Below are 16,498 nucleotides of genomic sequence, written 5' to 3'. Positions count from 1 at the left end.
AACAATGACAAACTTGTCAAGATATGGCCCACACACTCAGTTCATAAGGTCCATGAACACAGCTGGTGCGTTAGTCAATCCAAACGGCATAACCATAAACTCGTAATGACCATAACGCGTCCTAAAAGCAGTTTTTGGAATATCATCCTCCTTTACTCGCATTTGATGATATCCAGAATGTAAATCGATTTTCGATTAAACTGACGAGCCTTGTAGTTGATCAAATAAGTCGTCAATTCTCGGCAGTGGATAACGGTTTTTGATGGTAAGTTTGTTCAACTCTCTGTAGTCAATACATAACCTAAATGTACCATACTTCTTCTTGACAAACAAAACAGGAGCTCCCCATGGTGATGTGCTTGGTCGAATGAAACCACGTTCTAATAGTTCTTGCAGTTGGCTTTGCAGTTCTTTCATCTCGCTGGGTGCCAGTCTGTAAGGAGCACGAGTTATTGGTGCAGCTCTTGGCACAAGATCTATTTGAAATTCAACGGATCGATGTGGGGGTAATCCCGGTAATTCTTTTGGAAATACATCGGCAAATTCTTTTTCGACGGGAACATCATTGATGCTCTTTTCTCCAGTTTGTACTTTCTCGACGTGTGCTAGAACAGCATAGCAACCTTTTCTTATTAGTTTTTGTGCCTTCAAAATACTAATAAGATGTAGCTTCGTGTTGCCCTTTTCTCCGTAAACCATTAAGGGTTCTCCTTCTTCTCGTACAATGCGAATTGCATTTTTGTAACATACGATCTCTGCTTTCATCTCCTTCAGCCAGTCCATGCCAATTATTACATCAAAACTCCCTAACTCTACTGGTATCAAATCAATCTTAAATATTTCGCTACCCAGTTTAATTTCTCGATTCCGGCATATATAATCTGCTGAAATTAATTTACCATTTGCTAATTCGAGTAAAAATTTACTATCCAACGGCGTCAATGGACAACTTAATTTAGCACAAAAATCACTACTCATATAGCTTCTATCCGCACCCAAATCAAATAAAACGTAAGCAGATTTATTGTCAATAAGAAACGTACCCGTAACAAGCTCCGGGTCTTCCTGTGCCTCTACCGCATTAATATTGAAAACTCTTCCGCGGCCTTGTCCATTTGTGTTCTCCTGGTTCGGGTAATTTCTAATAATGTGGCCCGGTTTTCCACATTTATAACAAACTACATTGGCATAACTTGCTCCGACACTACTTGCTCTGCCATTACTCGTTCCGACACCATTTGTTCCTTTCGTTCTGTTAACCCCTGGTCCGTAGACCTCACACTTCGCCGCGCTATGACCATTTCTTTTACACTTGTTGCAAAATTTGATACAGAACCCCGAGTGATACTTTTAACACCTTTGGCATAGCTGCTTCTAATTGTTGTTGTTGTTGTTGCGGTTGTTATTGTTGTTAGGATGATTGTTATAGTTGTTGTTGTTGTTGTATCTTTTGTTGTTGTTGCGATTGATGTTGCGATTGTTGGGATAGTTGTTGTTGTATTGGTGACTCTTATCACCATTTTCCTCCCACTATCTTTTGAATAGCTTCACGTTGGCCTCTTCGGCTGCCTGTTCTTTAATTCTTCCCTTAATCTAGTTCACTAGTTTGTGAGCCATTCTACATGCCTTTTATATGTAGGCAGGCTCGTGTGAACTTATATCTTCTTGGATTCTCTCCGGTAACCCTTTCACAAACGCGTCGATCTTCTCTTCCTCATCTTCGAATGCTCTCGGACACAATAGGCACAATTTTGTGAATCGACTTTCGTACGAAGTAATATCGAATCCCTGTGTTCGTAACCCTCTATGTTCCGACTTGAGCTTATTGACCTCGATTCTGGGACGATACTTCTCGTTCATCAAGTGCTTGAATGCTGACCACAGTAGCGCGTAAGCAGTATCTTGTCCCACTTGCTCTAGATAGGTATTCCACCATGTTAACGCAATACATGTGAAGGTATGCGCAGCATACTTCACTTTGTCTCCTTCAGCACACTTACTTATGGCAAACACCGATTCAACTTTCTCGGTCTACCGTTTCAATCCGATTGGTCCTTCGGTCCCATCAAATTCTGAAGGTTTGCAGGCAGTGAATTCCTTGTAGGAGCATCCTACACGATTTCTTGCGCCATTAGCTGTATTGCTAGATTCAGAGTTATTGTTGGTATGTAGCACAGCCTGTACTGCAGCTATGTTTGAAGCAAGAAAGGCACGAAATTCCTCTTCACTCATATTCAAGGTGTGTCGAGTAGTCGGTGCCATTTCCTTCAAAATAGTCAAATGAAACAAGTTAATCATACAGAATATTAAGAGTAGTCAATAGTATCTCGTAGCATAATATGAACTCATTTATAAAAGCTTTTTCTTCATATTAGCGTTTTATAAGTTTAAATTCGGGTACTACCTACCCGTTAAGTTCGTACTTAGTAGCTAATATACAATTCAACTACTACAATTCCATATGAAAAACTTGATTATAATAATATATCACATACAAATATTCTTCAAACTTACAACTTCGCTATATTACATATAACATGAAATATAGTACACTATGATACAGGACAGTTTTGAAGATAAATCTAGTTAATACGCAAGTTGTTCAGCAAAGGAAATAAAGACACGTAATTCATAAGTCCAGAAACAAGTCATGCATTCTGGTTTTACTAAGACGACTTCCCATCCTTGGTCTTGTGGAAAATAACCGTTATGACCATTGGCTAGGCAGCATGTTGTAATGTCGTCAAAAAGACGAGGGTTTCGTAATGTCCAACAGCCCCGTAATAATCTAAAAACCTTGTTTCTCACCCCAACTACTGAATCCGTCACTTGTGGGAAGGTTTTATTTAAAAGTTGCAATCCGATGTTCTTTTTCTCACTTTGGTAAGAAGCGAACATCACTAACCCGTAAGCAAAACATGCTTCTTTATGTTGCATGTTAGAAGCTCTTTCTAATTCACGAAATCCTATGTTGGGATATTTTGAGTCAAAATAGGTTCTTAACCCGTAGCGTAAAATTGCATTTGGGTTCCCCGCATTTAACGCTTTAAAGAAAACATGGCGTAACTTACGGCTCCCCAATGTGGTATACCCCACCTATCAAAGGAAAGCCTTTTATAAACTAAGGCATTTCTGGAAAGTCTTTCAAATGTTTGACAAGTTAATTTCGCCATAACTAAATGTGTTGATGAATTCTGACCGACTCTAGACAAGATTTCCTCAATCATATCCTCTGGTAGGTCTTCTAAAATATTCGGTTGTCTACCCTTAACGTCCATTTTGTTTTTATACTGTAAAATAGACAAGGATTAGATTCGTAAAAGATAATTAACAAACAATACAAGCAATTTTTACATAGAACATAAAAGTACAAGCACACTACAATACATATAATACACAACATGATTACAACCCTCTAATCTGAATCACTGGTTTCTTCTTCTTCGGACTTGGTTCTTTTCCCTAATTTTCTAGGGATATATGATGTTTCTCTAATACGAGCCGTCATTTTCCACATTGGTTTAGAAAAACCTGGTGGTTTAGAGGTTCCCGGGTTATTATCACGATATTAAAAATACGGGTGTTGACGGTACATATAAAGTTCATCGGGGTCGGAATCAGATTTCTCTATTTTGATACCCTTTCCCTTATTACTTTCTTTTGCCTCATTAAATTGATTCGGGGTAATTTCTATAACATCATCAGAATCCTCATCAGGATCCGATTCATCGGAAAATTGATAATTTTCACAATATTTTACTTCCTTAGCGGAAACACCATTGACCATTATTAACTTTGGTCCATTGGTTGAGGATTTTCTTTTATTTGACCGGTTTCCTGTGTTTCCTACTATTCCCCCTCCGAAACCACTTCTTTTTCCGGTTCCTCTTCTTCCGGTTCCTCTGCTTCCGGTTTCGTTTCCTCTTCTTCCGATTCTTCGAGAACTTGTGAATCTTGCCAATATATATTCGACTCTTCGTTATTGTTAGGTGAGTCAATGGGATTTGTGCTAGAGGTAGACATCTATCACACAATATCAAACATGTTAAGAGATTAATATATCACAAAATATTTACATGTTAATAATATATAGTTTCCAACAAAAATGTTAAGCAATCATTTTTTAAAGAGAACACGGTCGAAGTCCAGACTCACTAATGCATCATAACAAACTCAATAAGACACACTAATGCAAATTTTCTGGTTCTCTAAGACTAACGCTCGGATACCAACTGAAATGTCCCGTTCATATTGATTATAAACGTTCCATATTAATTGATTTCGTTGCGAGGTTTTGACCTCTATATGAGACGTTTTTCAAAGACTGCATTCATTTTTAAAACAATCATAACCTTTATTTTATCTATAAAGGTTTAAAAAGCATTACGTAGATTATCAAATAATGATAATCTAAAATATACCGTTTACACACCACCATTACATAATGGTTTACAATAAGAATATATTACATCAAAAATAAGTTTCTTGAATGCAGTTTTACATAATATCATACAAGCATGGACTCCAAATCTTGTCCTTATTTTAGTATGCAACAGCGGAAGCTCTTAGTATTCACCTGAGAATAAACATGCTTTAAACGTCAACAAAAATGTTGGTGAGTTATAGGTTTAACCTATATATATATATCAAATCGTAACAATAGATCACAAGATTTCATATTTCAATACACATTCCATACATAGAGATAAAAATCATTCATATGGTGAACACCTGGTAACCGACATTAACAAGATGCATATATAAGAATATCCCCATCATTTCGGGACACCCTTCGGATATGATATAAATTTTGAAGTACTAAAGCATCCGGTACTTTGGATGGGGTTTGTTAGGCCCAATAGATCTATCTTTAGGATTTGCGTCAATTAGGGTGCCTGTTCCCTAATTCTTAGATTACCAGACTTAATAAAAAGGGGCATATTCGATTTTTATAATTCAACCATAGAATGTAGTTTCACGTACTTGTGTCTATTTTGTAAATCATTTATAAAACTTGCTTGTATTCTCGTCCCAAAAATATTAGATTTTAAAAGTGGGACTATAACTCATTTTCACAGATATTTCCATCCTCGGAAATAAGACTTGGCCACGGATCGATTCACGAACCTATACAAATATGTACATATATATCAAAGTATGATCAAAATATAATTACAACCATTTTTATTATGTTTTAAAGATTTGAGTGTATTAAGTCAGCTGTCCTCGTTAGTAACCTACAACTAGTTGTCCAAAGTTAGATGTACAGAAATAAATCGATATATATTATCTTGAATCAATCCACGACCCAGTGTATACAAGTCTTGGGCTAAATCACAACTCAAAGCATATATATTTTTGGAATCAACCTCAACCGTGTATAGCTAACTCCAACATTACTGCATATAGAGTGTCTATGGTTGTTCCAAATAATATATATACATGGGTCGATATGATATGTCAAAACATTTGCATACGTGTCTATGGTATCCCAATATTACATAATATATTAGAATACATGTATAATACAATATAAGTTAGCTAGGATATGATTTGTATAGATTTGTTAAACATTTCCCGTAGCTAAAAAGATCAAAAATACCCAATCTTATTTTACCCATAACTTCTTCATTTTAAATCTGTTTTGAGTGAATAAAATTGCTATGGTTTCATATTGAACTCTAATTTAAGAATCTGAACAGAAAAAGTATAGGTTTATATTCGGAAATTTAAGTTACATGTCAATTATTAAAGAGGTAGTCATTTCCGTCGAAAAAACGACATCTTGATGACCATTTTGGAAAACATACTTTCACTTTGAGTTTAACCATAATTTTTGGATATAGTTTCATGTTCATAAGAAAAATCATTTTCACAGAAGAACAACTTTTAAATCAAATTTAATCATAGTTTTTAATTAACTAACCCAAAACAGCCCGCGGTGTTACTACGACGGCGTATATCCGGTTTTACGGTGTTTTTCGTGTTTTCAGGTTTTAAATCATTAAGTTAGCATATCATATAGATATAGAACATGTGTTTAGTTGATTTTAAAAGTCAAGTTAGAAGGATTAACTTTTGTTTGCGAACAAGTTTAGAATTAACAAAACTATGTTCTAGTGATTAAAAGTTTAAACCTTCGAATAAGATAGCTTTATATGTATGAATCAAATGATGTTATGAATATCATTACTACCTCAAGTTTTCTGGATAAAACTACTGGAAATGAGAAAAATGGATCTAGCTTCAAAGGATCCTTGGATGGCTTGAAAGTTCTTGAAGCAGAATCATGACACGAAAACAGTTCAAAAAATATTTTCACTCGAAATAAGATTTTTATAGTTGTAGAAATTGAATCAAAGTTTGAATATGAATATTACCTTGAATTAGAAAGATAACCTACTGTAAATAACAAAGGTTCCTTGATCTTAGATGATTACTTGAAATGGATTAGAAAGCTTGGAAGTAGACTTGCAAACTTGGAAGTATTCATGATTTTTATGAAACTATACTTATGAAATTTATGAAGAACACTTAGAACTTGAAGATGGAACTTGAGAGAGATCACTTAGATGAATAAAATTGAAGAATGAAAGTGTTTGTAGGTGTTTTTGGTCGTTGGTATATGGATTAGATATAAAGGATATGTAATTTTGTTTTCATGTAAATAAGTCATGAATGATTACTAATATTTTTGTAATTTTATGAGATATTTCATGCTAGTTTCCAAATGATGGTTCCCACATGTGTTAGGTGACTCACATGGGCTGCTAAGAGCTGATCATTAGAGTGTATATACCAATAGTACATACATCTAAAAGCTGTGTATTGTACGAGTACGAATAAGGGTGCATACGAGTAGAATTGTTGATGAAACTGAACGAGGATGTAATTGTAAGCATTTTTGTTAAGTAGAAGTATTTTGATAAGTGTCTTGAAGTCTTTCAAAAGTCTATGAATACATATAAAACACTACATGTATATACATTTTAACTGAGTCGTTAAGTCATCATTAGTCGTTACATGTAAATGTTGATTTGAAACCTTTAAGTTAACGATCTTGTTAAATGTTGTTAACCCAATGTTTATTATATCTAATGAGATGTTAAATTATTATATTATCATGATATTATGATATATTAATATATCTTAATATGATATATTTACATTTAAATGTCGTTACAACGATAATCGTTACATATATGTCTCGTTTCGAAATCATTAAGTTAGTAGTCTTGTTTTTACATATGTAGTTCATTGTTAACACACTTAATGATATATTTAAATATCATTTTATCATGTTAAATATAGTGTATCAATATCTTAATATGATACATATGTATTTAGTAGACGTTATCATAACGATAATCGTTATATATATCATTTCGAGTTTCTTAACTTAGTAATCTCATTTCTTATGTATATCACACATTGTTAATATACTTAGTGAGATACTTACTCATCATAATCTCATGTCAACCATAAATATATGTCTATATATACCACAACATGTAGTTTTTACAAATTTGTAACGTTCGTGAATCGCCGGTCAACTTGGGTGATCAATTGTCTATATGAAACTTATTTCATTTAATCAAGTATTAATAAGTTTGATTGCTTAACACGTTGGAAATATTTAGTCATGTAAATATCAATCTCAATTAATATATATAAACATGGAAAAGTTCGGGTCACTACAAATGAAACTCACCATACTGTATTTCGTAGTAAAAATACATATAACGTCATTGAACAAGTGCAAGGTTGGCCTCGAATTCACGAACCTAAATTAATTATATATATTCATATGTTGGTCAATATTTGTCTAACAATTTAGGTCAAGTCATAGTGTACCACAATCCTAATGCTCGAGACTAATATGCAAAAGTCAACAAAAGTCAATTTGACTAAAAATGATTTCTAAAATTTATGCATGATTATTATATTGGTTAAATATCATCGTTTTATATTTTTAAATATTTTTAAAAGATTTATTAGAGTAAATAATATTATTCATTTATTAATAAATAAAACTTTATATAAAAATATACATTTATATATTTTAAGTAATAAAATTTATAAAGTTCATTTAATATCATAAAAATATTATGATAGGTTATATTAAGGTAAACATATTATTTGTATTACATATTTATTTGATAAAATAACATTGATAATAATAATAAGTAAAAGTTGTATTATTTTGTAATAATAATTATTATTATTCTATTAATAAAAAAAATTTCAATATTTATATTTACTAAAAATGATATTATGATAAAATGATAATTCTAATTATGATAACTTTAATATTTACGATACTTTTTAATATTAACTTTAAAATAATAATTTTATTTAAAATGATAATAATAATGATGTTTTATAATAACAATGACATTTCATTTAAAATGATAATTTTTGTTAAAATGATAGTTTTAATACTAACGATACATTTAATAATAGTAATGATAAAAATACTAAGAACGATAATTTTATCTAAATCGATATCTTACAATATTTTAATTTCATCATGATACTCATACTCATTATTTCCTAATCGATTCGTTTAATAGCTTTTAATCGTCTTTTATAGCGCGTTCATGTTAATGATAATAATAGTAATCATAATAATTAGGTGTTACTAATATTAGTTTTTAATGATAATAATACTAATGATAATAAATATTATGATAATATTAATGATAATACTTAATTATAACTTTAATGATAATAACGATAGTAATAATAATAAAAATAACAATTTTTAATGATAATACCTTTTATTGATAATGATAATAATAATAATAATAATAATAATAATAATAATAATAATAATAATAATAATAATAATAATAATAATAATAATAATAATAATAGTAGTAATAATAATAATAATAATGATAATTAGATAAAAACTATAACGATGATAATAACGACGATAATAATAATCATTTTTAATAAAAATTCAATTGACTATAACTTTTAATCCGTTCATCGAAATCATTCGATATCTAAATGAAAAGTTCTTAATTCTTCGCTAGCTTTCCAACGACATGCATATCTTATACCTTATCTCAACCGCATATGTAACTAATTCAGGATTCAACATAACCTATCTAATGGCAATATCAAAAGTACAAGCATGCATAATCCTATATATACTCGAGCACTAGTCAGGGATACACTATTAGTATGTAAAAATTAAATTATGAGTACTCACGTATTAATATTGAGATTCAATATTGCAGAAAAGGTACGTAGACGCAACGGAGATGATAAACACTAAATTGACCTCACGAGCATGCCCATGAACCATACCTACCACCTCCATAGCTATAACCCATAATTTTCTTAGCCCTATCCCGCTCTCAAAACTTGTTTTGAAATAACTCGCGCGTACCCTTGTCGTAGTATTTTATGTAATATACTACTAATAATATTTTTTAATACTACCAATAATTATATTTTAGATTAATAATAATAATCTTTATTAATAATAATAATAATTAAAATAAATAAATACATACGGAGTAATATAGAGAAGGAGAGATTTGAGAGAGGTGAACAAATGAACCAGATCGTGCGAGCTTTATGGACCTCCCTTCACCAAACCCCCCATGTGATCACATGGGGACTCCTTGAGAATTTCAGGCGATAGCTTGCCTCCACATCCCAGCTCATATGCACTACTAAACTCGTTGCCGACACTTTTAATATTATTATATATATATATTATATTTAATTTATATAATTTCTTATATATTATATTATATTTACGTGCATGGTAAAAATGTAATTTTTTATTCAAATGACTCGTACGTTGTCACTCGACTCATGTACCACTTTCAGTTTTTCGAACGCATTTTCGTACGTTTTGAAAACTAGCCTTTTACGTTACGCGACGTGTACCCTTATTAATAATTTAAATTTCTCATCAATAAATTACCTTATAAAAAATGTAACTTATATAATTGAGTGTTGTGGTCATTTGCTTCTATAAATCAGTGGCTCGTTGTTCGTCAAAATATATTATTTTAAATCAGGACGTTTTATGACTAAATTAAAATATATATATTTTTATTTATAATTGTAAATTTGTACATAATATATGTTTGAAATATTTATCTAATGATACAATATTTAGTCTTTCAAAACCAATTATTTTTCAAAGTTCGTTTTAAAATTGTTCAGAAAAATATTATAATTCGTAACGTTTTCATTTAAAAACTTAATTAAATACAATTCATTTATGTATTAACATTTTAAATATCAATCGCATCACTAAGTGAATGTTACTATCGTCTACTAAACTAATTTAAAAACATATATATTTAATGAACATGTTTTAATGTACGTTGCAAGTTATTCATATATCTAACAACTAATATTCTAACTTACGTTATTTAAACATATACATTAATAAACTAGTTCTATTATGTCGAAAAACATTTTTTACTTAAGAGAGTAAAAATATATAAATCATAACAGGTTTCAAGTTATTAACTTACAGTTTATTCATGAGTTGTAGGATTAGGTCAAATGGATAAATGTACATATAAAATCATCTTAACATAACAAATGGTTTTATCTTACCGACGAACATTAATTCAATTATTGACTCTTCATGATAAAATATCATTAAAGACTAGTAATTAACCTATCAATAGTCACGAGAAAATTATTGTAAGGCATGTATTGAAAATCAAACACGAGTCTCCACTAATTTGACACTTTGTCCTTACTCGAAGATCACTTTACCATTTATTCCGAATATCATTAAAAGGAAATGTTTTCCAAATCAAAGTGGACCTCCTAATAGAGACTCGTAATCGTAATTTAATGTATTTAATAAATCAATCATTTGATATCATCTTTTAATTCCATCGATAACTATTTGAATATATTTTGAAACAAATACGTTTATGTAAAGTATTATACGTCTAATACTTTGTTAATATTTTCAAGTTATAATATATACACATATACATATGTAATCATATTCGTTCATATAATGGTTTGTGAATCATCGGAATTTGGTCGAGGTTAAATGAGTGTATGAACACAGTTTAAAATTCTTGAGATTCAACTTACAAACTTTGCTTATCGTGTCAGGAATATATAAAGATTAAAGTTTAAATTTGGTCGGAAATTTCCGGGTCTTCACATAAGGTGAAATGTCCCGTTCATATTAATTATAAATGTTCCATATTAATTGATTTCGTTGCGAGGTTTTGACCTCTATATGAGACATTTTTCAAAGACGGCATTCATTTTTAAAACAACCATAACCTTTATTTTATCAATAAAGGTTTTAAAAACATTACGTAGATTATCAAATAATGATAATCTAAAATATACTGTTTACACACGACCATTACATAATGGTTTACAATAGAAATATATTACATCGACATATGTTTCTTGACTGCAGTTTTTACATAATATCATAAAAACATGGACTCCAAATCTTGTCCTTATTTTAGTATGCAATAGCGGAAGCTCTTAGTATTCACCTGAGACTAAACATGCTTTAAACGTCAACAAAAATGTTGGTGAGTTATAGGTTTAACCTATATATATCAAATCGTAACAATAGACCACAAGATTTCATATTTCAATACACATCCCATACATAGAGATAAAAATCATTCATATGGTGAACACCTGGTAACCGACATTAACAAGATGCATATATAAGAATATCCCCATCATTCCGGGACACCCTTCGGATATGATATAAATTTCGAAGTACTAAAGCATCCGGTACTTTGGATGGGGTTTGTTAGGCCCAATAGATCTATCTTTAGGATTCGCATCAATTAGGGTGTCTGTTCCCCAATTCTTAGATTACCAGACTTAATAAAAAGGGGCATATTCGATTTCGATAATTCGACCATAGAATGTAGTTTCACGTACTTGTGCCTATTTTGTAAATCATTTATAAAACCTGCATGTATTCTCATCCTAAAAATATTAGATTTTAAAAGTGGGACTATAACTTACTTTCACAGATATTTCCTTAATCGAAAATAAGACTTGGCCACGGATCGATTCACGAACCTATACAAATATGTACATATATATCAAAGTATGATCAAAATATAATTACAACCATTTTTATTATGTTTTAAAGATTTGAGTGTATTAAGTCAGCTGTCCTCGTTAGTAACCTACAACTAGTTGTCCACAGTTAGATGTACAGAAATAAATTGATATACATTATCTTGAGTCAATCCACGACCCAGTGTATACACGTCTCAGGCTAAATCACAACTCAAAGTATATATATTTTTTGAATCAACATCAACCCTGTATAGCTAACTCCAACATTACTGCATATAGAGTGTCTATGGTTGTTCCAAATAATATATATACATGGGTCGATATGATATGTCAAAACATTTGCATACGTGTCTATGGTATCCCAAGATTACATAATATATTAGAATACATGTATAATACAATATAAGTTAGCTAGGATATGATTTGTATAGATTTGTTAAACATTTCTCGTAGCTAAAAAGATCAAAAATATCCAATCTTGTTTTACCCATAACTTCTTCATTTTAAATCCGTTTTGAGTGAATCAAATTGCTATGGTTTCATATTGAACTCGAATTTAAGAATAAAAACAGAAAAAGTATAGGTTTATAGTCGGAAATTTAAGTTACATGCCAATTACTAAAGAGGTAGTCATTTCCATCGAAAGAACGACATCTTGATGACCATTTTGAAAAATATACTTTCACTTTGAGTTTAACCAAGATTTTTTATATAGTTTGATATTCATATGAAAAATCATTTTCCCAGAAGAACAACTTTTAAATCAAAGTTTATCATAGTTTTTAATTATCCAAACCAAAACAGCTCCCGGTTTCACTACGACGGCGTATATCCGATTTTATGGTGTTCATCGTGTTTCCAGGTATTAAATCATTAAGTTAGCATATCATATAGATATAGAACATGTGTTTAGTTGATTTTAAAAGTCAAGTTAGAAGGATTAACTTTTGTTTGCGAACAAGTTTAGAATAAACTAAACTATGTTCTAATGATTACACGTTTAAACCTTCGAATAAGATAGCTTTATATGTATGAATCGAATGATGTTATGAACATCATTTCTACCTCAAGTTTTCTGGATAAAACTACTGGAAATGAGAAAAATGGATCTAGCTTCAAAGGATCCTTGTATGGCTTGAAAGTTCTTGAAGCAGAATCATGACACGAAAACAGTTCAAGTAAGATTTTCACTCGAAATAAGATTGTTATAGTTGTAGAAATTGAATCAAAGTTTGAATATGAATATTACCTTGAATTAGAAAGATAACCTATTGTAAATAACAAAGATTTCTTGATCTTAGATGATTACTTAGAATGGATTAGAAAGCTTGGAAGTAGACTTGCAAACTTTGAAGTATTCTTGATTTTTATGAAACTATACTTATGGAATTTATGAAGCACACTTAGAACTTGAAGATGGAACTTGAGAGAGATCAATTAGATGAAGAAAATTGAAGAATGAAAGTGTTTGTAGGTGTTTTTGGTCGTTGGTATATAGATTAGATATAAAGAATATGTAATTTTGTTTTCATGTAAATAAGTCATGAATGATTACTAATATTTTTGTAATTTTATGAGATATTTCATGCTAATTGCCAAATGATGGTTCCCACATGTGTTAGGTGACTCACATGGGCTGCTAAGAGCTGATCATTGGAGTGTATATACCAATAGTACATACATCTAAAAGCTGTGTATTGTACGAGTACGAATACGGGTGCATACGAGTAGAATTGTTGATGAAACTGAACGAGGATGAAATTGTAAGTATTTTTGTTAAGTAGAAGTACTTTGATATGTGTCTTGAAGTCTTTCAAAAGTGTAAGAATAAATATAAAAAAACAACATGTATATACATTCTAATGGAGTCGTTAAGTCTTCATTATTCGTTACATGTAAGTGTTGTTTTGAAACCTTTAAGTTAACGATCTTAATAAATGTTGTTAAACCAATGTTTATTATATCAAATGAGATGTTAAATTATTATATTATCATGATATTATGATGTATGAATATCTCTTAATATGATATTTACATTAAAATATCGTTACAACGATAATCGTTACATATAATCGTTACATATATGTCTCGTTTCGAAATCATTTAGTTAGTAGTCTTGTTTTTACATATGTAGTTCATTGTTAACACACTTAATGATATATTTAAATATCATTTTATCATGTTAAATATAGTGTATCAATATCTTAATATGATACATATATATTTAGTAGACGTTATCATAACGATAATCGTTATATATATCATTTCGAGTTTCTTAACTTAATAATCTCATTTCTTATGTATATCACACATTGTTAATATACTTAGTGAGATACTTACTCATCATAATCTCATGTCAACCATATATATATATGTCTATATATACCACAACATGTAGTTTTTACAATTTTGTAACGTTCGTGAATCGTAGTAACTTGGGTGATCAATTGTCTATATGAAACTTATTTCATTTAATCAATTCTTAACAAGTTTGATTACTTAACATGTTGGAAACATTTAGTCATGTAAATATCAATCTCAATTAATATATATAAACATGGAAAATTTCGGGTCACTACAGTACCTACCCGTTAAATAAATTTTGTCCCGAAATTTTAAGCTGTTGAAGGTGTTGACGAATCTTCTGGAAATAGATGCGGGTATTTCTTCTTCATCTGATCTTCACGCTCCCAGGTGAACTCGGGTCCTCTACGAGCATTCCATAAAACCATAACAATCGGTATCTTGTTTTTCTTAAGTCTCTTAACCTCACGATCCATTATTTCGACGGGTTCTTCAACGAATTGAAGTTTTTCATTGATTTGGATTTCGTCCAATAGAATAGTGAGATATTCTTTAGCAAAACATTTCTTCAAATTCGAGACGTGGAAAGTGTTATGTACAGCCACGAGTTGTTGAGGTAGCTCCAGTTGGTATGCTACTAGTCCGACACGGTCTATAATCTTGAATGGTCTAATGTACCTTGGATTTGGTTTCCCCCATTTACCAAATCGAACAACGCCTTTCCAAGGTGAAACCTTAAGCATGACCATTTCTCCAATTTCAAACTCTATATCTTTTCTTTTATTGTCCGCGTAGCTCTTTTGTCTACTCTGGGCGATTGTCAATCGTTGTTGAATTTGGATGATTTTCTCGGTAGTTTCTTGTATTATCTCCGGACCCGTAATCTGTCTATCCCCCACTTCATTCCAAAAAACTGGAGACCTGCACTTTCTACCATAAAGTGCCTCAAACGGCGCCATCTCAATACTAGAATGATAACTGTTGTTGTAGGAAAATTCTGCTAACGGTAGGTATCGATCCCAACTGTTTCCGAAATCAATAACACATGCTCGTAGCATGTCTTCAAGCGTTTGTATCATCCTTTCGCTCTACCCATCAGTTTATGAATGATAGGCAGTACTCAAGTCTGGACGAGTCCCCAATGCTTGTTGCAACGTCTGCCAGAACCTTAAAACAAATCTACCATCCCTATCAGAGATAATAGAGACGGGTATTCCATGTCTGGAGATAACCTCCTTCAAATACAATCGTGCCAACTTCTCCATTTTGTCATCTTCTCTCATTGTCAGGAAGTGTGCTGACTTGGTGAGACGATCAACTATTACCCAAATAGTATCATTAACACTTGCAGTCCTTGGCAATTTAGTAATGAAATCCATGGTAATGTTTTTCCATATCCATTCCGGGATTTCAGGTTATTGTAGTAGACCTGATGGTTTCTGATGTTCAGCTTTGACCTTAAAACACGTCAAACATTCTCCTACATATTTAGCAATATCGGCTTTCATACCCGACCACCAAAAGTGTTTCTTGAGATCTTTATAAATCTTCCCCGCTCCGGGATGTATTGAATATCTGGTTTTATGTGCTTCTTTAAGTACCATTTCTCTCACATCTCCAAACCTTGGTACCCAAATTCTATCAGCCCTATATCGGGTTCCGTCTTCCCGAATATTAAGACGTTTCTCTGATCCTTTGGGTATCTCATTCTTCAACTTTCCTTCTTTTACAACCCCCTGTTGCGCTTCCTTTATTTGAGTAGTAAGGTTAGTACTAATAATTATATTCATAGCTTTTACCCGTATAGGTTCTCTGTCCTTTCTACTCAAAGCGTCGGCTACCACATTTGCCTTCCCCGGGTGGTATCGAATCTCAAAATCATAATCATTCAACAGTTCAATCCACCTACGTTGTCTCATATTCAGTTGCTTCTGATTAAATATATGTTGGAGACTTTTGTGGTCGGTATATATAATACTTTTTGACTCCATATAAATAATGCCTCCAAGTCTTTAATGCAAAAAAAACAGCACCCAATTCTAAATCGTGAGTTGTATAATTTTGCTCTTGAATCTTCAATTGTCTAGACGCATAAGTAATCACCTTCGTTCGTTGCATTAATACACAACCG

This window comes from Rutidosis leptorrhynchoides, chromosome 2, assembly GCF_046630445.1.
Source record: "Rutidosis leptorrhynchoides isolate AG116_Rl617_1_P2 chromosome 2, CSIRO_AGI_Rlap_v1, whole genome shotgun sequence".
Lineage (NCBI taxonomy): Eukaryota > Viridiplantae > Streptophyta > Magnoliopsida > Asterales > Asteraceae > Rutidosis > Rutidosis leptorrhynchoides.
This window is presented reverse-complemented; position numbering follows the sequence as displayed.